Source organism: Leptodactylus fuscus, chromosome 9 (assembly GCF_031893055.1).
Source record: "Leptodactylus fuscus isolate aLepFus1 chromosome 9, aLepFus1.hap2, whole genome shotgun sequence".
Classification (NCBI taxonomy): Eukaryota; Metazoa; Chordata; class Amphibia; order Anura; family Leptodactylidae; genus Leptodactylus; species Leptodactylus fuscus.
The window spans coordinates 24,034,065-24,056,584 of NC_134273.1; the positions used below are offsets into that span (position 1 = coordinate 24,034,065).

At 45.8% G+C, this 22,520-nt stretch overlaps 1 protein-coding gene across 2 annotated transcripts in view; it reads left to right on the forward strand.

Annotated features, from left to right (window-relative positions):
- Positions 1–888: 888 nt before the first annotated feature.
- Positions 889–22,520, forward strand: part of RALGPS2 (Ral GEF with PH domain and SH3 binding motif 2) — a 111,993-nt gene continuing 90,361 nt past the window's right edge. For both annotated transcript variants that reach the window (XM_075287454.1, XM_075287455.1), the window contains exon 1: positions 889–1,018. The gene's annotated coding sequence lies outside the window, so the exon portion shown is untranslated. The remainder of the gene's footprint in view (positions 1,019–22,520) is intronic.

The window sequence follows — 22,520 nt, forward strand, 5'->3', positions numbered from 1 at the left end:
CTCTGTACTGTGACATCACTGTGTGTATTATCCTGTACTGTGACATCACTGTGTGTATTATCCCTGTACTGTGACATCACTGTGTGTATTATCCCTGTACTGTGACATCACTGTGTGTATTATCCCTGTACTGTGACATCACTGTGTGTGTTATCCCTGTACTGTGACATCACTGTGTGTATTATCCTGTACTGTGACATCACTGTGTATTATCCCTGTACTGTGACATCACTGTGTGTATTATCCCTGTACTGTGACATCACTGTGTGTATTATCCCTGTACTGTGACATCACTGTGTGTGTTATCCATGTACTGTGACATCACTGTGTGTATTACCCCTGTACTGTGGCATCACTGTGTGCACTATCCCTGTACAATCACCATGTTTGTTATCCCTGAGTGTAAAGGAGAACACACTAATAAAACACTTCAGTTTCTGGATTTGCTGCTTACAATGGCCATGACAGTGTGTCTCCATCACGATACTGCTGTGGGGCCCCATGGTTGGGCTCCTGCCTCTCATGGCCATGTTGCTGCTTCTCTGCAGCTTTTGTTGTGCAGCAGTTCCCACCGGTACATAAATAGTTAATAGTGTTTTGTGACCCGCGTGCATCACACTGTGTTTTAAACTCAAACCACACCCTTTACACAATGTAACCACACCCACTCGGGAGGTGTTCGTCTAACCTCGCCCCCTAAGAAGGCGTGGCGCCGCCCTCCGTCGTTAGTCATACAAAGATTTCCACTCTTCTGGCTCCTCCCCCCGCAAAGGCTTTAGTGCTTGTCGGGAGCGCGCACGTCACGTCTCCCCGCCCTGTACCCGCCCACACCCTCCTAAGCCACTACAAGCCCCGCCTCCTCCCAGCATCAGTAACACTAGCCTAGGGAGGCGGGGGCGCGCACGGCGCTCTGCCGGCGTCTGAATGAGAGAGGAGAGAAACGGACAGAGAACAACGGCCCGGAGCTCCGGGGAGCGGCGTACACACCGGGAGGGGAGGCGGCAGAGGCTCGGTGCAGGTAACCGGACGGCAGGGGGGGCTGAGTAGCCGCTGTTAGATGTGTGATACCCGGGGCCGCTGCCACCGCACTGTGGTGACTGATAGATGTGACCAGGGACATGGATGCATGCTTACAATGTGACACACGTAGGGCCATGTCCTCAGCTGACTGCCCACTGTGCGGGGCTGGGCAGGATTGCAGGGGGCAGAGCTGGTAGTGGGTGCAGGCTGCTGTCCTATATGGCTGCAGAGGGACTACAAGTCTCAGCATGTCAGCCCTGCCCGCCACCTGTCATGGAAGTTTCTGCCAACAGATGGTCAGAAGTCACCCTGCCCCCATCTGTTGTGGGACTACAACTCTCAGCATGGCCTTCAGGGCACACAGGGCTTGTAGTGTCACAATGGCCGGAGTAACAATGGTTGGTCATACCTGGGTCTGTTCTATGTAATGTGTCTGCGCTCACTCATGGACATTGTTAGTATATTGTCAAAAATAGCGCCCCCTAATGTGGGAGGAGCTTATGCTGCGCTATGTATATATCTATATGGGAACAGTCAGATATAGTTGTGTGCGTGCAATCATATTAGAAAGTTTTTATAAAGTTTTGAGCATTTTCTTGGGTGCCCCGGCTGTATGGATGACTATAGAGTCGCTATAGGGTGTACGATGTGGCGGTATAATGTTATAATGTACTGTATATGGTGTACAATGTGGCGGTATAATGTTATAATGTACTGTATATGGTGTACAATGTGGCGGTATAACGTTATAGTGTACTGTATATGGTTGGTGCTGAGTTACATCAATTGTATGATATCAGATAGCCCTGCGCAACTTAAAACTGCAACATGGAGGTGTTGGGAAAGTTGTGTGGCGTGATACATATGCTATCTGGCTTATACACCATTCTTTTCTATGCCCTATAGAAGTCTTGGGGTAAACAGATGCCGCCATACAGCATCTGTCTGCATTCTGGCGCGCTCTCTTGCTCTATACTGGTCAGGCACTGGCACAGTCTTCTGGTGCGAGTTGTAGTAGATTTGTTGGGCCGAGGCGACATTTTGCAGCTCACGCCTGTAAAAAATGGCACTCGGGGGTAACAAAAGTGCAAAAAAAAGTGCTGAGGATAGAGATCTGCCATAACTGATCACATCTGCACCCGTTTTCTGGCACAGAGGGACTAGTAAATCCCCCCCCCCAAATAGTGTCCAGTCAGTGCTGGTATTGTAGGGACACACATTTCATGAGATTGACATAATACACAGCTGACTATTTAGTTAGACATTGCCTGGAGGAGTAACTGAGGAACAAGACAACTCAGAAACCCAAATTTGCTAATGGTTGGACAGTCTGAATATGGGCCAGATTTATCACTGACTAGCCTACATTTTTACACTTAGCTTGCGCCTGAGTTTTTTGCCCCTATTTTGGTGGCCCATTTTAGCCACGCCATATTTTCGGAGAATCCCCTTGCTAGCAAGTCAAAAAACTTTAGCACAAGCTAGATGCGCCATATTGTGCCAAAGATGCAGCGTTTTGTCTACACTAGTAAATCTGGTCTACAGAACTGTTATTTCATGGGGAATACAAATCGAGCATCTGTAAGGACTGAACTCGCCCCCTGGAGCAGAGAACCTTCCTAGCGTATGTACAGTTGTTTGCGACTGTTCAGTGTGAAACCTCACAAGTTGTAGGGGCGGCAGCGCGAACCCACAGATGGATTGTTTCTCAGGAGCGACAGCTGCAGAACTGCCTGATAGCGGACTACAACTCCCACAATCCTTCGCCCTGTTTAAAGGGACTCTTATCAGTGTATCTTGTGCACATGGGCTGTGTGGCTGAGGACAATCTATTCTTCCCTGTTATCAGACATGTCAGGTGGGGGGAGGCCGGCTTTAATGATTAGAGATAAGGGAGCCCCCTGCCCCAAGACCACTACTTAATTTCCAAAAAGCATTTGTTTACAGATGTCTGAAGATTATTCGCAGCCCTTATGAGATTTAGGGCAGAATAAGAAGAGGAATTTGAGACAGACCTTAGGCCCCGATCTGCCCGGTGCTGCGATCCCTGCCTGCCATTGACTACACTGGAACATACAAGCAGGGTGGAATTGGCCTCAAAATCTGCGTCCTATGTCAATGGGCCCTTAGCATGGGGGAACTTTAGCCCATGGTGTTGCCCACCTGAAAAATACGATACGGTACAAACCATTCGCATCTAAATTCATATAGCGCATACAAGTTTTACGGATGACCTACTGATACAATATGGGCATGGTTTTTTGGGGAATTCGGATCCCTTTTTCACAGGCGGTAACTACGACTATAGTCGTGTGCAGAGTCATAGACTTGGTGGATCCAAAGCTTTACCAAAAGGGACTCATTTTGGAGCGGCGACGAAAACTGAACTTTGTGGTTTGCTTTGCGTTGTAGTATCACAACTCCCCTCCCCCCTCCCAAAAACCCCTCACAATTTTAGCTTTGAAAGGTGCTGGTGTGAAAACCTAAAAAAGGAACCAAAAACAGCAATGAAATAACAAAGCAAGATAAGAAAGCCATGCTTGTCTTGTAAGTCGTCTGCCGGCTCCGTGGTCCCCTGCCGGGAGATGACTTAAAAGACAGTCTTTACTGTACAGGACACTAACAATTAAGGAGGACTCTTGTCACCTCTTGGAAATGTCCTGATTAGTAAATACTTGTATTCCCCTAGGATAACCATTTTGGATCGGTCGTGCTGTTCCTCCATTGTTCCTCCTGGAAATGTAGGAATAAGATTTTACCAGCTAGGAGCTCATCCCCACTTTAGACTGGCACTGTCCAATCAGAGGTGACACAACCCTTTCACAAGTGCACATGGTGACGCCCAGTTGTCAATTTACTCATGAATTTCTAGGAGGAATAATAGAGGATCGCTACAACACGGGGCTAGAAAAAAAATGCTGCTTTTATGGCTAGTACAAGTATTTACTAGAAGAGACATGTCAGGATGGGTGCAGCTTCCATGAGTTATATATTTGTGACCTGTGCTTAGGATAGGTCATCAATATCTGATCTGTAGGGGTTCCGATAACCAGAATCCCCACTGATCAGCCATTTACCATTGGCACCACTTTAGCTTCCCTGGATAGTGATGTCACATTTACACATGATGGGGCCTGTATAGAGCTCAGTCCCATTCAAGTGAATGGTCTGAGTTGCAATACCAAGCACAGCCACTATACAATCTACTGCGCTGTGCTTGGCAATGAAAAGGCCACAGCACTTACCTGAGCGCAGCTTTCTCTTCAGATAGCTTCTCAGTGGGGGTCCTGGGTGTCAGCCCCTCACCAGTCTGATATAGGTGAGCTATCCCAAGGATGGGTGTTCAGTGTTTGACTCCCAAAAAACCTGTTTACAATTGGTGATAAGAGAATAACTTATTATTGGTAGCTATAAAGGGGTCTTCTGACCTTTGGGGTTCCCCGGATGACCACTGTCGGGTATGTGTATTGTCTAGGGTGATGTAACATCCTACAGCCATGACACCGAATACACAGGACCAATGGGTTGCAAACTCTTATTACTTCCCGTTTCTTCCGTGAACCCCCGCAGCCCCTCCTCTGCCCGGGTTGTTGGAAAAGCCCTTTATGGTTTGTGGTCTAATACAGACTGTGCATAAAGTTATATCACAGCCATCGCCTGTCGTATATAACCCACATTGTGGTGCGTCAAGAAATATCTGAATACATATGTGGGTCGGAGGTCCTGTATCCGCAGCGGCCATGTAATGTCACACTAGATGCACTACAGACGAAAACTTTGCAGCCTATTTGTTTCCCCCTAAGCCCCCATTGTCCTATTCTTCTGCCCCTTTGTCATTGTATTATGGCTTGTTCTTGCTGTCCAGCCTCATTGGCTTGTGGTACATTGTATTCACTGCTGATGTGCTGTTTCAATGTTTCATGATGGCCGTATACCCCTGGGCTTTATATAATAAATCTATTTCACATCCGTTTTGGAACAGATATAAAAGGGAGAGAAAATAGATTTTGGAAGCTGCCGGGGCACACCCATGTAGATTCAGTAGTGTGCGTGTGTTTTTGGATGGCCGCCCGCATCGCTTTGTTCTGTGTCACATGTGACAGGTGTGATGACTACTACTCTCATGTCACAGATATGATGGCTACTACTCTCATGAGCTAGGTGTGATGGCTACTACTCTCATGAGCTAGGTATGATGGCTACTACTCTCATGGGGCAGGTGTGATGGCTACTACTCTCATGAGCTGGGTGTGATGGCTACTACTCTAGTCACAGGTATGATGGCTACTACTCTCATGAGCTAGGTGTGATGGCTACTACTCTCATGAGCTAGGTGTGATGGCTACTACTCTCATGAGCTAGGTGTGATGGCTACTACTCTCATGGGGCAGGTGTGATGGCTACTACTCTCATGAGCTAGGTGTGATGGCTACTACTCTCATGAGCTAGGTGTGATGGCTACTACTCCCATGAGCTAGGTGTGATGGCTACTACTCTCATGAGCTAGGTGTGATGGCTACTACTCTCATGGGGCAGGTGTGATGGCTACTACTCTCATGGGGCAGGTGTGATGGCTACTACTCTCATGAGCTAGGTGTGATGGCTACTACTCTCATGAGCTAGGTGTGATGGCTACTACTCTCATGAGCTAGGTGTGATGGCTACTACTCCCATGTGATAGGTGTGATGGCTACTACTCCCATGTGAGGTGTGATGGCTACTACTCTCATGGGGCAGGTGTGATGGCTACTACTCTCATGAGCTAAGTATGATGGCTACTACTCTCATGAGCTAGGTATGATGGCTACTACTCTCATGGGGCAGGTATGATGGCTACTACTCTCATGGGGCAGGTATGATGGCTACTACTCTCATGGGGCAGGTATGATGGCTAGTACTCTCATGTGACAGGTGTGATGGCTACTACTGTCATGGGGCAGGTGTGATGGCTACTACTCTCATGGGGCAGGTATGATGGCTACTACTCTCATGTGACAGGTGTGATGGCTACTACTCTCATGTGACAGGTGTGATGGCTACTACTCTCATGACTTGCAATACTGAGCTCTGCTAGCCTGGGTTGTAGGGAGGTGTTCATATGTGGCAGATTTCTTGCAGTAATATCTGCAGCTATCCAATGTACTTAGAATGAGACTTAGACGTCCACCTGTCTGTCACCAGATCACTCCCCGCTCACATGAATAAGATAGTGACGTAAAAATTCTGCAACAAATCTGCCGTGTGTGAACATTCTCTAACAGGAGCTGTAGATCTGTCGTGAATTCTTACGCATGTGTCAGTCTCTCACTGCTGCTAAGGTTTTATTCACATGACTGATCAAATAAAAATCCTATGACGGGTCCATCTTACTGGTTTGCATTTGCGCTGCTCTGCGACTTGTCTATTTAGGAATCCAGGAAAAGTGGCAAAAAATAGGACATAACCTAGTTTTTTTTTAATGTTTTATTTTTTTCTTTTAGGGAACTGTGACTCTCCCCATAGACTCATCCATTTTCTACGTTTGTATGAATAGAGCCCTAGGAGGGTATAACAGTGTTTTCCATTGGACAGGTGACATTGCCACCAGGGACAGATAATTTTACATGTCACAGTTAATTGCAACTTTTTTTTACCCCGGTTTTGGAACTTTTGGGCTTTTGTACCCCCCCATACTGTCAACAGCAAACCTACATTACAGCATACTAGATGCGATTTTGCAAAGTTTTATCCTTCTCATGCAGCTAAAGTCTTCAGGTTTTTAACCCTTAGTGTGTAAATTCAGCCTTTGCAATACCTTTTTTAAGGCTGTGGTGCGGGTGTCGGCATGGAGTGTCCCGGCTCTGCTGATGGTTTCTGATCTATTTCAGAATCTGCTGTGGTCTGGTCATGTGCGCTGCGTGCAGTTGATAGTTCTCTCTTTTGCTTATCTTGCTCCACGCTGACCCTTTTTCTTGCGCCCTCTTGCCACTTTATCTCCTTTGTCCTTCTGCTCGGCCTCTTTTTGTCCTTTAATGCGATGCCTATTAGTTGCTGTGCCCTGGGTAAATTACATGCGGGGGGTCTATTTAGCCGCAGAGGGTCTCGGGCCTGGTGTAATCAGGAGGGAGGAGGTTTTCAGGACGCAGCACCTGTTCCCGGGCGTTTTTCTACATTTAGGTGCATTGACAGGTCACCATTTGTCAGGAAAATTCCAGTTGGGGAAGCCGTCTGTCCTCACAGATGTCTCTTTACCCTGAGTAGATACCATGGGCACAGATGGTCTTAAGTCATCGGGGACCCTTAGATTAAGGTTGGTAAATAGACGGTGGGCTTAGACGGCATTATTTTAATCCTGCCAGCGTCGCACTGAGCCCGAAATGCAGAATTTTCAGCTTTGAGCTAAATTGTTCCTTATTAATCTTAACTTTGCTCTCCGATGACAGTGACCGAGTGACTTTATCTTACAGGATGTGGATGTTTCTGCATCTCCATATGTCAGAGGGGAACCGAAGGGAAGGTTCACGCTGGGTTTTTTGCAGGCAGAATTGAAATCTTCCAACTTTCCCATTCACTTCAATGTTTTGGTTTTTTTCTTCTAGCGGTCAGGTCGATCCTTCCTTGCAAATCTGCCTGCAAAAAACTCTGTGTGAACCTTCCCTTAGCCTTGTGCTCTTAATGTTTGGTAATATACTGCAGTTCCAGTAGTCGGGCATCCAATAGGTCAGATATTGTGAGGTTTGTTACTTATATTCTGGAACAGAGCTGCAGAATAGAGTGGGGTGTCTCAGGATCAGAGATCGAGCAGAGATGATGGGAGTAGTAATAGCAACACTGGCCTATACTGTGAGCTTTATTGTAGGCTATCGATATCAGATGGGTGAGGGTTCGACTCCCAGAACCAGCATGGACTATAGGGCTGGAGCACTGCTGACTAGTCAGCCGATATGAGGAGTCAGACCCCCACCCATCTGATATTGGTGACCTATCTTGAGGAGGATGCTTTAGCATTACATGACGTCCATGCTGATGTATGGCGGTCCTAATAGTCTATGAGCAGGTCAGGACCACCAGTGCTGGCTCATAGAGAGGTTCCCAAGTTTCCCAAGGCCCCGTGCATACGACTATAATGTTGTCTTGCGGGTCCATGGAAAACACAGTGAATGGCGCACGCATGGCATCTGACATTTTTCATGAACCCTATCAACGGGACAGACTAGACCGATCTGAAAAAAACGGACACGAATAGAACCTGCGCCATATTTTGCATACAACTTTAGAGCACAGCCACCCCGATTGTTCTGTATTTGCAATTGGGAAACCCACAACCTATTAGATTACCATTATGAGATGTGAGATTTTAGAAAGCCCATCCACACACTAAGGTAACAATGGACCAGCAAAGTGACCTGTGATATGGATTGTATCTGCCGCCAATGCCACACCAAGGTTTGTTTTTGTTTTCTAATGAATTGGGCGATCGATCCCTAGGATAGGTTATTGATATGTGATCAGTGGGGGTCTGACACTAGGGACCCCAAGTGTTTGGAGGGATTGTGTGCTCGTGTCTCTTTTCTGTGGTGATGTCACAATTTGAGTGAATGGGTCTGAGCCGCAATCCCAAGCACTAGCCCTATGTAATGTACGGCTTGGTATTCAATGAACTGTACACACCTTCAAACAGCTGATCGTTTAGGGTCCGAGGTGTCAGACCTCCACCTAAGAGTAGGTCAGCCGTAGTTCAGTCCTGGAGAACGCCTTAAAGGCATTGCACCATCCTGTTATTACACCTGAGCACTTCCATCTGCTCTACGTAACGTAATTGTCAATGTTTTCTCTTGCTTTTTAGGAAGGGTTCTCACAGGGGTGATAATGGGACATCTGCACTAAATGTGTGATGCATAGTGACTATGGGGGAACCTAGCAATCCCCCCACTACAGTATGAAGCTATATTCACATTACTACTAGACGCCTTGGTACAAATGGAACTTTTTGGTAAAATAATACCCCGATGGAAGTTTGTGTCGCCGGACTCTGCGGTATATGATCAGGGACATTGTATCTGTGTATGAAATCTTTTTGTGACACTGACATAACGGGACTGGTTAATGAATTTATTACTTTGATACTTGTGTTAGATGTTTCCATGATGACAATTGCATCCCCGTCCGTAGCGCTGCCCTTTCATTACGTCGGTATTATGGCAGGCCTCGGGGTACAGCGTTTTGTTAGGTCCTGCAGGCGAGGCCGGCTCTGCAGATTAGCGGAGTCTTGCTGTGCAGATTGCTCTTACCCCCAAGTAAGCGGAGAGTAATCTTGTCATCTACTAGTTACACAGCGAAACTCCTGATCCTGAAGCCGCAGGGAGCGCTCTGACTCCGCCAACATGCGTCACAAAAGGAAAACTAGGAACTCATTTTAGAAGGTACCGAAAGATGTCTCTTATAGTAAGTCCTTGTTATTCTGCATGTGCTGTTCCTCTGTTATTCCTCCTAGAAATGGAGAAATAAAATACCACCTGGGTTTTACTATTCCCCTTGCCAAAGGAAGTCTGCGCGGACACAACACCATCTGGTAACACCCGGTTGTCAATTTTTTTTTTAGGAGTTCTAGCACGAATGTGCCGTTTTTAGAACACATTGATTTCGGTGAGGGGGGTTCATTATTCCCTTTAAGCCAATGTTCTGGCATAGAGGGTTGATATGGAGGCGCACGTTTTGCTCAAGGCCCTTTCATGTACCAAATGTGCGCCACCACCCTGATCCATGTTGAAAAACTAATGACTAATTCCTATGAAAGTAAATGTGTATGGGTTTCCTTTTGGGGCCTCTGCCTGAACGGAAACCTAATCTGCATTAAAAAAAGGTTACCTTAAGAAACCTGCAGACCCCATAGACTATAATAGGGTCCACGTGGTTTCCATTCGGTTGCCGCTCTAAAAGGGCGAAAAGTGCTGCTTGCATTGTATGGAGTGGCAAGCGCAGATGTGAACCAAGCGTAACTTTTTTTTGTTTTCCCCTGACTCACCCCAAACTGGCCCCGACACGCCATTATTTACTAAAACGGACATGTTGGGAGATATGACAGGTCCACATGTGACTTTGCTTGGGCATTTGGCTCTCCCCCTTCTCCCGTTGTGGCACTGCCCTATGATCCTCTTTCCTCATATGGGGAACAGGTTTGGGCAGATCCTGTAAGGCCGAGTACCTACAGTGTGGTGTTGGGCCCGTGCTGCTCCTGTAGATGTGAATACATGTACGTTGTGAGCTTGTTCCCTCCCGTGTATGACCAGTTACTGACTTATCATTCGGTACATGACTTGCATGTCCAGGGTCCATGTTCATGCTCAGACATAGGGAGATTTATTATGCATTTTGCATCTACTAAAAAAAAATCAAAAAATTCACTACATTTTTGATGTTCCTGAAGTGAGGTCGAAAATGGCATGTCCAAGAAATACCCCATATAGGAAGTAAAAAAAAAAAAAATGCCCTGCTCCATAACCACATGTAAACCGTATCAACCAAATTTGTGAAAGGAACCCTGTGGCCACGGCCGGTGATGTGGGCGATGCCCTCCTCTCAGGTTGGTGACATGTGTAGTAGCGCTTATTTCCATTAAAATAGACTATGTCAGTAGCGATGTTGTTTTAGTAGTTTCATGGTGGCCGCGCGCCAATACAAGTGCTGGCTGGAGTTTACTCTGGTTAGTCACAGACTCCTAGGACATGTGTTCTGCTCCGAGGCTGCCCGGCTTTGTTTATAGAAGTCAAGAAAAGTTGAAAGATAAGTGGCCGGCCAAGACCGGGGTAGTTTTTGGCAGCTGCGGTTCTCATGACAGATCCCTGTGCCACTTCTCAGTGAAACGTGCGAGACGGCCGGCTGTTTTCACTGGGGCCGTGCAGGTTTATTTTAGGCACTTTACTGCTTCTGGATTCAGGAGCGTTTTCCTTGACCTTTCTTCCCTTGGTCTCCATTTTTCATATTTTTCAAGGATATTTTTGTTTTTTGCCGTGTTAGTTTCTTCCTCTCTCCACGGTTCTTGAACCTTCTTGGGATCTTACGAGGCCGTCGTTTACGTTGACTGGCAGCAGATTCCTTGCAGAAATTTTTGGAGTTTTCAATCCAAAAATTTGTGAAAGAACGGCACTTTGACGTATGCTCCATTTCAGACGCGGAATCGCTTGGACAGGGGCATCTGGGCCGACAGACTTACAAACATGAGGTGAATTATAGCTGAAATCTACGTCGCGCCCTTCCATCTTGGTGGTGGCAGACTCTCTTTAATTGACTACTCAGGAATATCCGCAGCTCCAGTGTAAGTCTACAACACAAGGAAGAGTTGCTTTAAGTCTTGAATTGTACTTAAACATTGTCTTTAAGGGAAGTTATGAAAGTTCACAGTCATGTATAGCATTGAAAGGGTTTGTAGGAAATTGCGAAAGTTTGTGTTTGCCAACTTAAAGCTTTCGTGGACATTTCAGCACCAATGACCATTTTTACTGGTTGCTCGTGGAAACAGTCAACAAGCTTGTGTCCAGCATCTTCACTGAGTGCCTGCAATGCTTTTATGTGTGTGCAAATCTTGGCACATGGTAAGACGATGAGAGTGGGAATAAGTTGTTCCAGAAATCGGGACCAGTCCCTAACTGGTGTATGTTTGTGTTCAGGCGCATGCGACCTCCTGACGTGCAAGAATTTAGGGGCCTGATAAGAGCCGAGCCCAGGATTTTCTATATAAGATGTTCTGACTTTCATCTATGACTTTACAGTCCGCACATGTAGGACGTGGTGACCTGTCCTATGATCCGGACATATGGTCCATGCGAATAACCCCATGTGAACGTCACTTAGCTACCGGTGCCGCTTGACCTGGTTTTTATGGGTGTTAATAGATTATTTGATCTCCTTACAAGAATGTCTTCTGAGACTCCTTGGGGACTTGTTGCAGGAGTCTGAGGATACAGCTGTAGTAGTAATCTGTAGTTATAGTCTTCCTGCGAATATAACCAGGTCAGATGCTTCGTATTAGAATATTACTGTGTTAGTCACTTGTACTGTATATACTACTCGTATTATCAAATATATTTATGTCATCTCTGCTGTAATAGTTGAGGGGAGGGGGAGAATAGTCTTCCTGCGAATACAACTGGGTCAGGCGCTTTGTGTTGGTCATTCGGCCGTACTGTATATACTGTGTGGTCTATATTCTGTAAAACCCTTATGCGTTGTATTTATATGTAATGTTCTAGTTATAGGGGATGGTCGTCTATTCATGTGCACACCCTTCGACAACCTGTATAGCAGGTTACTAATTTTTTTTTCTCTATTATTATACTTTTGGGGAAGATTTTTGAGGTGTAATACACAGGACAATAATTCATTGCTGTGCCCGGGGGTCTATTGGGGTTTCATCGTTTCCATATGGTTTTGTATGCACGGCTATTACTCCTGCCAAATGTGATGGACTTTGAAAGCCGTATGACTTAAACCTTTGCCATCATTGGTGGCCACTTGGCGGTTGGATTTGGCTGCATGTGACTGCCACAACATGAACATGTCTCCTTCCCGCTATTCGGGTGGATATCAGACTTTGCGGCCTAGCATGCATGTGTTCTCATGCAGTTATTTTCTGAATAAGATGGCGATCTCCGCTATTCCAATGGAAGTGTATGGACTGGTGGTCACACATGTAGATCCATGCTGCACTTAGGAATCCTGTTCTTGTGATCACAGATGAATCCCCGGTGATCCAACGCTTATCTCCCTATCCTGTGGGTTGCAGATAAGTGTTAATAATGGGAAAATCCCTAAGTTTTTAGCTTTCCGGACAAGGAAATTCCCTCCTGGACGTCCCCTCCCTTTTATCAGCTGATTCTAGATAATACTTCTATAACAAATATGGTGGGGGGATTAGTTATATCATCTTAGAGGGAATGTGGCACAGTCACAAAATCTGTTCTGCATTCTCATTCCTGGGGTTTGACCAATATCCTGAGTACGAGTCTTCCTCTTATGAGAAGTATTAATCTGTGTCTAACCCCTTGACTTCATTGGTCTTATGATTGTGTTTTTTCTGTGTGGAGCGCGGCTCTCCGGCGGCGTGCTAATGTCTTATTCACATGTCTGCATTTAATATTCTCCTCCAGGGAAAGCTGAAAGCTGCGAGCTAGAAATGTAAGTGTATCTCGTGATGGATACGGTTTATAGGAAGGCACAGAGCTGGCATAGTGCATACATTGTTTGGCAGCTTTCGTCTTTGGGAGCGTCCCGAGCTGACAGTCAGCAGATGCAAATATTTCTTCACGTCGCTTTATGGACGTTATTGAAGGAACAAGCCCTAATCCTTCCCGTGTCTACTATTTTAGGCCTGGGCGGTTAATCCTAGCCCCCCCCCCCCCCCGACTCCCGGCTTACTCCAAGGTATACTGGAGGTTGTACTGTATGCACAGTTCATAGGTCGCCCCCTGCAGAAAGGAATATACTGACAGACATTAAGGTATTGTGTAATGGACCTGTCCTGGATGGGACTGTGGAGTCGGTGGCATGTCCTGTCCACAGTCCCGGTCATGTGTATATATTATTATTTGCTTTTCATATGTATTTGTATTCTTCTGACTGTTTCCCTTATGAATGGAGCATCAGGTTGTGCATGTTTATGTGTCCATTCTACTGTATGTACAGGCAGTCCTATATGGATGAATGTAACGGCACATATGCCCAACCTGCTGCTCTATTCATATGGGGTATATGTGAATCCCATTCTCGGATTAGTAAAACATGGATAAAGTTTTGTGCAGCTTTGCAGCCCTGCCCCATTCCCATCCATGTGAGCTGTTCTTCAATATCAGGCACATGCACAACCTGCAGCTCCACTCATACAGGGAAACGGGGCCTTTCTCCTGATCTGTGGGATCTGACAACTGAGCAAGTATCCCATCACAGCTGATCTGCTGTTTGAAGGTGCTGCAGAGCTCAGACAAGGACCCAATCCCCTTTACAGCACTGGACATTTAATCTCGGCTTTCTGGGTAAGTTGCTCAGTCCCATTCTCTTGAATGGGACTGAGCAACATGTACTGCTGCAAAATGTATAGAGTTGTATGCGGTAAACAATGACAGGGATGGCCTTGTCAGCTGATTGGTGGTGGTCCGACTCCTGGCACCCTCACCAATCTCCCTCATCGATTGTAAGCCCTCGCGGGCAGGGCCCTCTACCCCACTGTGCCAGTCGGTTATTGTTAGTGTATTATATCTACCTGTATATTCTGTGTACTGTATGTAACCCCCAAATGTAAAGCACCATGGAATTAATGGGGCTATATAAATAAACAATAATAATCATCTCCTGGAGGTTTTGGCCTGTTCTGGAGATTTCCCAGGACTTTAAAACTGGTTAATGGGACTTCAAACCCAGGTTAATGGGGCTGCTGCTACAGCATGTACTTGGATGTCTACAAGTCCCACTTAGGTGAATGTTCTGCAGTGAATCTGTGTGCGAATTCTCCCTAAATGAGAGGGTGCATGTGATGACGCCTGGCGGGCAGTCCTTGTGGATCACATAAGAACATGCTGTTTACCCAACTAAGACTGAGACTATTGATGTGCCCTCCCCGTCTGACGCCGATTACTCACCACACTATGGTGACGTGCCAGTAAGTCACTGTCCTGTATACTCCCTTGTGGGACCCTATATCCTCTAGTACCCATCCTACAGCTGACATTAGAGTCCTAAGAACTGAACGGTCAGAAGTTAAGGATGCCTTTCCTTAAAGGAGGATGTTAAAGGAAAGCTGGAAAGTAAATTCAGACATAAAATCCTTGTAGTTGCTTTGAGTCCAGGGGTCCGGAGCGCTCCCCATGACCACCAACCAGTGATGGTCGGCATGTCTTCATCCATACGCATCATCACAACTTTTAAGGAAAGCCTTGAAGAATAAGGCAGTGTTCACACAATGGAATTTTCTACATATTTTGCTGCATTCTCCACGCTGCGGTTGATGTGCCGTTTGCATTTCTCACATACAGAGGGGTTTTTGCAGCCCTGTTCACATTCATAGGCAAATTTTCACCTTATTTTTTCTGTTGGAGTAAGAGACGGAAAATACAAGGATCACTTAGATGAGTGACAGTGGGGCTAAGCCTTGTGTGATCTGTGTCCCAGTACTTGCACCGAAAATCCATATGCACCAAATTTTTAACTGGCTTGCAACTCTAGTGCACCTTAGCTTATGAAATATCAGTCTTTATAAATCCCCCTATTATGTTGTTGTATGTCCCCCCCCCCCCTCCCGTTACATGCAGTTCCTAGATATGGTAAAGCCCATATTATTTGAGCAATATCTGATAGTGTCCTATGCATACAGAACCGATGGGGGTCAACGGGGTAACAAGGTACATGGTATATATTCCACTTTGCTGTTTTTTCTCCGATAGGCTTCTTTCTATGTAATAATTCGCCTGTGAACGGTTTTCCCTGATCTGGTACAAGTGAACAGGCGGTTATTATTTTGCGCGCTCTCAGCGTTTACTGTGGCTTTGTGTCCTGGTTCGGGCTGCCCTGGTCCTGGGGCGAGACAACAAGTGCTTATATTGAGCGCTGCAGAGGAAATGGGCGAGTGCTGACCGTTACGTGCACATAAAAGCGGCTCTGTCTCTGCAGCCTGAACTGGAAAAACAGCAAGTCTGACCAGTATGAGCCAAATGTGATGCTCTTAACTTATAGATCTCTATTGGATAGTGTCTAGAGTGGACTACTGAGCCCATGCACCCTATTCAATGCTATATATGGACTTATATTTTTGCAATTTTTTTTTTTGCATTTTTAAATTTTTCCCAAAACTGCTAGAAAGAAAATAAAGTAACGGCGAGGGACTGTAGCTGTTGTTCCAATTCTTGGCCTGGGATTTGGGTGTGACTGTGTCCTTCTTAAAGGGCTTTGAGGATACCTTATCTGCCAGAAAAAATGTGTGTGGCCACATTACTCACACATGGGGGTGAATGAGCGGAATTTAGCGTGTGGCGAGCGCTGGCAGGATGCCGCTCTTGACACCAATTGTTCCAATATATTACAATGGATTGAACCTATTCTAAGCCAGGGCTTATCCAGGCGGACGGGTCCGGAGTTGTACTTACTCACAGAGCGTAAGAAATCCTCAGCCGCAGTAAGTGTATTCACGACTGGATAATGTCTCCTTGTGCGTACATATAATCCAGGCTGCTAAGGAGGACCTGTCACCTCTCCTGACATGTCTGTTTTAGTAAATACTTGTATTCCCCAGGATATAGAAATTTAAGAACTTCTTATTTTAAAAGTTTGCATTGAGTCGTTCCTCTGTTACCCCTACTGGAAATTTAGAAATTATCAGCAGGTTGGACAATTTCTCTTGTTTCAAGGGTGTGGCTCATACGGTCAGGACCAATTGGATAGTGTGTGTGTGTGTGTGTTAAGCTATGCCCCCCCCCCAAATGTTAACACCTCTTGTCAGTTTGTTGTCAGGAGGAGTAAGAGAGGAACTGTATGATGTACAACATAAAGAAAAGATGCTCTACAATGATCGAGAGAAACATTGCGTTCACATCTGCGTTGGTTTGTCCGTGCGTCTGGTCTGTGGGAGAACCAGAAGAACGGAAAAACGTTACGTCCAATGACACGGCAATGAATCCCAAGGGCACCCTATTGGCTATAATGGGATCCGTCAGGTGTCACTTTTTAAAAAAATTTTTATAGACCTCACTGGACAAAAAATTGATCCAGGATTTCTACCGGTCTCTGCGCCAGTCGCTCTGCAGATGTGAACTCAGCCTTGGGACATTTTCTGAAGACTATAATAGAGGCATGATATTCGGAAGTCATTAATTCAAGTAATAGGTAAAGTACTTCATTCGATGGGTTTTTGCCATAAAGGGAGTTTTCAATTTTTTATGTTTACAATCTAGAATTTAGAAATGAAAAGTATAGTTTTGAATTATAGTAATTCAGACTTTGGAGTTTTTGGGACTTTGTGCACAAGTGATTGTAGTCTCTGCTGTCTTGGTACCCGCCAGTAGGGGGCAGTGATTTGGAAAGCCGTCTCCACCATTGACATCCCTTAGACTGGTCCTGTATGGTTGGTATACTAGGGCATGTTGGGTAATGTAGTGCAATAACCTGCACCATTGGTGCCTTGTAAATCTGGAGTGTGACAACAGCCGCACTTATTCCTACTTATTTGCATTATAGTTGTCATGGGGCATAAATGCTGCAGATTTTCTGCAGCAGGATTTGTGTCCGAATTCTATAGCGGAAGCAAATGCACCAAAGAGTGGGGGGGTTTGCACCAAATATTTGGCTTTCTGCAGTGGATTTTATAATGTAATTGCTGTCTGCAACCACTTCCCATGTGGACCCAGTGACTAAGGACCTGTGTAGATAAATCTCAAATTTTTATTTTTATTTTTTGCAGCATTTTTTTCTGCTTTTTCTTCTATATTACCGTACATCTACTGTCTTTAGATTATTTGGCACACTGAGAAATATAAAGAAAAAAATACGATTTTCGTGTTGTCACAAGATATCATTGGGATCTGCTTTACTATTCCCTTAGATACATTGCTGTATTATATATGATATTGATTGTAGAGCATTGACCATAGTTCACATTGTGCTGAGCAGGCTGTCTGGCTTGGCAGATTTCTTCTCTTCCGTTAGTGGTTACATGTGGCTGTAATACGTTATAGTATGTGCAGTGATTGCAGTTGTATTACATTGTGGTTATGGGTACGCAGGTTGGCTGAGCCCGGATACTTGTTTTGCTGCCTAACCTCAGTCTACGTGATCCCAGAATGATATGGGGACGATCTCGTGGGTGTCTGTATCTGCTCCCTCGTGTGATCTGTCGGTGGGTGGTCTGTTCCAGCGGCCGCTCCATGTCCTGCACCGAACCCCTAGTGCAGCTGTACTAATAGTACAATACGCTGTCCATGTGTCTGCTTGGGAAATTGAACTTTTGGGCCACAGGTTATTCTGACATCTGGTTACTGTGTGAGAGTCTCCTGCTGGACCAAGTATTTCAAGTTTATACAGTTTCTTATTAAAATGGTTTTCTCACATCAGTATAGGATATCCATCTGCTATAAAGCCAAGCAATCCAGCTATATTCTGCGGGGAATGTAAGTACTGTGCAGCGCCGCCATCAGGGGAAATGAGGCGTTACAGTTTTTACTAAAGTTCAATAGACTGATAGGCGGACTGCTAAAATAACGGTATCGTAATGGGGTCCGTCAGGTGTCCGTTCTAAAACTGAAACCAGCGGAGGAAAAGACTCTGTCGCAGATGTGAACTTGGTCTTACTAGTACGTTCCCTACTCTCGATGAGCTTTATTGCTAATATGGACCTGGACACCCCAGTTTATCATCTTTGTTGAGCACCCCTGGGGTGGCCACAAGTCTCATTCCTTTGCCTTCCTCTACTGATGCTCGACTCTGTCATGTGACTGACTCTGCTCTACTCCGTGGACCTACATCAGGAGAACAGCAGAGTTGGGAACGTCACATCGAGGTGGAGCGTAATCCGCAGGTTTGCTAGAAAATGTGGTCTCCATCTTTCAAATTTCTTGTCCTGAGACCTGGATTCCAAGCCACATGCTGATCTACTGTGCCATACGGTATACGTAGAGGGCAGCAGTACCATTGGGCGGCATTATAGATCACGATGATGCTTGGAGTCTGGGTTACCAAGCTGATATATGGACTGGCTTGTCTAGGCTATCCTCCTCAATGTACAGGAGACCTTAATAATCACTACCTCACCTTACACCTATAGCTTGGTGGGTTACACTTTCTGCAATAAGTGCACTGAAAATTATTTAAGACCACCCATAATTGTCTTTTAGAGGTGGCGGTCCGCTCATAGATGGTGGCCAGTATGTGGTGGACCTGGAAACCTGGTCTGAGTAACCTGGTGGTTTCCTCTAAGCGGTAGTCTTATGGACAGGTCTTCCAAAAAGGACGACATTGCGCTTTGTTTACAGCCTTCTTATTTTTTGCCGTATCCGTATGTGAAGCCGTATAGAGAGACAAAATGCAGAGTACGGAAATCTGCGCGGACATTGGATTGCACGTCTGCCAGGTCAAGGGCGGAGGGATGGGTCTCATCGGTGCCAGGATTTTATACAGGCCTGTAAAGATAAAGAAGAATTCCGATACTAATATTCGATAGCCAAGGTATAAAAGTCAGGTAGAGACATTCTCGCTTGCCCCGGCGCGCGGCGACGAACTCGCAACCACTAAGCAATATATAATTGATAGAGATCAGATTACGGTATTAGTCGATGACTAAACCTGGTTTTCTCATCCTCCCTTTTTATCATGTCTGTTCTAGTAGAATTTCCCGGGAGGAGGCCCGGACATGATCTATCAGTGCTAAATCCGAATATTTTGACAATCCCTGAATACATCTCTATGGCTCCTTTGTCTCCTATCTCGCTGCCTCCTCCTTTTTGCTGCTGGGACGGTGAATAAACTTGCTCGACCAGCCCCAGCAATGAACCCTGTAGTAATGGGTCACGAAGGGATTTCTCACACGAGTATTACAATTTTTGGGTGTGTCTAAGAAAGTGTCATTCAGTAATGAAGTTATTTTGCAACCTGAAACGTTGCAGCTTGCGCGGGGCCGATAAGCTAAAACTAACTTCTAGAGCGCTAAGACTTTCTTAGACTTTCCAAAATATCTGATGCCGTTTGATAATTTGATGTACTTGCCACTTTTCCAAAAACATGTTTCATGCGGAAACCACATGGACCTCACTATAGTCTATGGGGTCTGTGTGGTTTCCTTGGCTAACCATTTTTTAATGCGTATAGGTTTCCGTACAGGAGTTCCCAAGCGGACTCCCCAAACGGAAACCCGAATGCAGATGGGAACCGGGCTGTCTGTATGACTGTGCTTCGATACGCTGACCCCAGTGAGCGCCGTACTGTACCTTATATCGGATTTTATTCATTGCATATGAATGCTCACGACCCCTCTAAGGTATCCTAAAATTGTTAGTAAAAAAGCGTTTGTGGGAGCTTGAGGGTTAACCCGCTGTGCGGAGGACCCGGCAATGCAATGGTGGAGTTTGCTGCGATTTTTACCCCGTACTGCCACTGCCGTTCTATTAAGAAATCTGCAAGTAAAAGAAAATGTAAATTTTTTTTGCAAACAAAAACTTTTACAGTTTTCAGTGCAGAATCCGTAACTAAAAACTGCATCGAAACGGCAGCGTGTGAACCCAGGCTAAAGATTTTATAGCAGCTATGCGGTTAGTTCCCCTGTTTGGGAGTGGTGGTATAGTTCTGTGGATGCCATTCCGTGTGTATGACGGCGCAGAGGCTCCATCAGGCTGGTGGCGTCCGTCCTCCTGTTCTTTACAGTTCATTGCCCCCATTGCTGGTGTAATTGAATTTTTGTCAGCAGGCTCTTTGTTCCTTCAGAGAGTTGAACCTTTTCCTTTAATGATATCATAGCCCTGGAACACTCCGCACCAGGACACACACGCAGGACCAGGTTTTACGTGCCGCAACCTGCACAAATCCTTTTAAGAGAAAACTAAACCTGCACTTGATACAGTCGGAGCAGTATCCGGTTACCTCGTGTGAACGATTGCCAAACCTGATTGTTTGCAGACCAAAGTGTTTTTCTCTTACATATCAATATCATTATTTATTTCTGATGCCCGTGGACACTTTCCAGGTAACCAAGGGACTTGTAAATGTTTAGATGGACGTCGCCAGTGCCCAGGGAACTAGGGCAGGGTATGAGGGGTTAATGGGGCGTGATCTTAAAGGGGGTTTCCCATAAATGGTGGCACTCCTCTAAATTCTGCTTCCAATTCAGCAACAAAATAATCTTCAGATTCAGCGTCAAAAGCCTTGTCTGTGTTTGACAAGTTGAAAAAATCTGCTTCTAACTTAACCTTAAATTTACACATGCACATTGCCAGTCCGCTCATACAGGGGGCTTGGGACCCCCATTCATGTGACCACTTGGGGACCATTGGCAGTCCCACCTTTCTTGGAAACCCCCTTTTTGGGGCTGATCTGTGCTTGGTAAGTAGTGAAGGGGCCAAAGGACAAGTATCAAACTCCCAGAAAACCCCTATATCTGAGGTTTATTTGATGCTGTCATTGGGGTTGTGGGATGTTTTTGACCCCAGGTCACATGGTCGGGGCTGGCCTCCTGGTCGCTCCACCACCTCAGCACGAGTTATCTGTTCTAAGGGGCCCTGAAGGTGGTCTAGCTCCTTTACCAAGAGGCGGTGTACCCTATAGTGGCAGAGCTGGTGCAGTCATGGTGCCTATGGAGGAAAGTCCCAGCTCGGTCTGGCCCTGTCCCAGTTTACCGTGGGTCATGTGTCCCTTTTCAGAGCCTCCGAGGGGGTTCACAAATAAGTGAAAGAATCCAGCTGAGGACCCTCCTTTGTTAGCTTGACCCTATTGTCCTACAATGGGCCTGTCACAGTCTGAATGAGCACCATTGGGGATGTTGGGTGGGGGATTTTATAAGACTTTTGCTGTCCTGAGCTTTGTCACAATACAAGTAAGCCATGGTAGCCGTCGTCCTCTTATAACCTTCCATAAGACGGTAGCGGATTCTTATTCCGCCTAGATATTACATTTCAGAACTTGGCCGCTGCGAGTGCTGAACAATTGGGCATTTTCCCACTAATCTGGTATTGAGAATAACAGGATCGGGGTCCCTTTGGGCTGCAGATTTAGCTTTAAGCGTCTGCTGTTTGCTCCCGTTTCCATTGCATGTGGTTTGTCGTAAATGCAATAAACAGTCTAGTGGTTTTGGAAACAGAATTGGACAACGTCTCTGTCCTGCGGGAAGTCTCTAGACCGAATATCCTTATTTATCGTAGGTAACTAAGCACATAGATCTCCTCGCAAGGCCCAAAGCAGCGCTCTGAGCTCCCGGCTGTTTGTGCCATTTACATATATGTTTCCTAATCAGCTGTTCCGTTCTTGTCTATAGGTCCACATATGCCATACGGTAAATGGAGCACTAGTGGCGTATTTACTGCTGAGTCTCAACCCCTTTAATTCAATACACATTCCCAAACTGGGAATACACGCCATTGTTCCTGGCCCGGCTGAACTTTTTTGTTACTTTTTTTTTTTTTTGTGTTCCTAACACCTATTGTTCAAGGTCTGTAAAATTCCCCATCTTTCACGGCCGACACCATGGCAGTGAGCAGAAAGGGTTTCGTCTCTCCAGAAGATCTCGCAATAAGATCTGGACGGATTGTCTGTGCGTAAAAGAGGAAATGGCCGTTCCTTGAAGGTTTCCTGTGTCTGTATCTTTCCTAGCCAAGCACTTGGATGTTTTTAAACATTGTGTCCTGCCGTTCTTCTCGAGGGAGGATTATGTAACATTTTCTGCAACTCTATATGGCGATTATTTGGGATGTCCGTTATCTGCTTAAAGGGATATTCCCGATCGTACAAATTCCTGTCCACTGAAATACAAGAACGGGGGTCCTGTGTGACTACAGCGGCAG